This window comes from Austrofundulus limnaeus, unplaced genomic scaffold (genome assembly GCF_001266775.1).
Source record: "Austrofundulus limnaeus strain Quisiro unplaced genomic scaffold, Austrofundulus_limnaeus-1.0 Scaffold827, whole genome shotgun sequence".
Taxonomy (NCBI): Eukaryota; Metazoa; Chordata; class Actinopteri; order Cyprinodontiformes; family Rivulidae; genus Austrofundulus; species Austrofundulus limnaeus.
This window is the reverse complement of record NW_013953229.1, coordinates 176,319-176,749: the sequence shown is the minus strand read 5'-3', so window position 1 is coordinate 176,749 and position 431 is coordinate 176,319.

Genomic DNA, 431 nt, shown 5'->3' with positions numbered 1-431 from the left:
GGAGAATATAAGTACCAGAGAATATAGGTACCAGGAAATATAAGTACCAGAGAATATAGGTACCAGGAAATATAAGTACCAGAGAATATAGGTACCAGGAAATATAAGTACCAGAGAATATAGGTACCAGGGAATATAAGTACCGGAGAACCTTAGGTACAGAGGAATAAGTACAAAAGTATTTACCGGGGAATTTAAATTCAGAAGCACATATTTACTGGAGAACATAAGTACCAGAGAATGTCGGTACTAAAGAACACAAATACAGAAGAATTTACCGGAGAACATAGGTACCAGGGGAATATAAGTACCAGGGAATATAAGTACCGGAGAACAATTACCGGAGAGTGTAGGTACCAGGGAACAGACTGGAGAACATGGGTGTGGACCAATTTAACCAGATTCCCCTGTTTTTATAGATTTTACAGTTA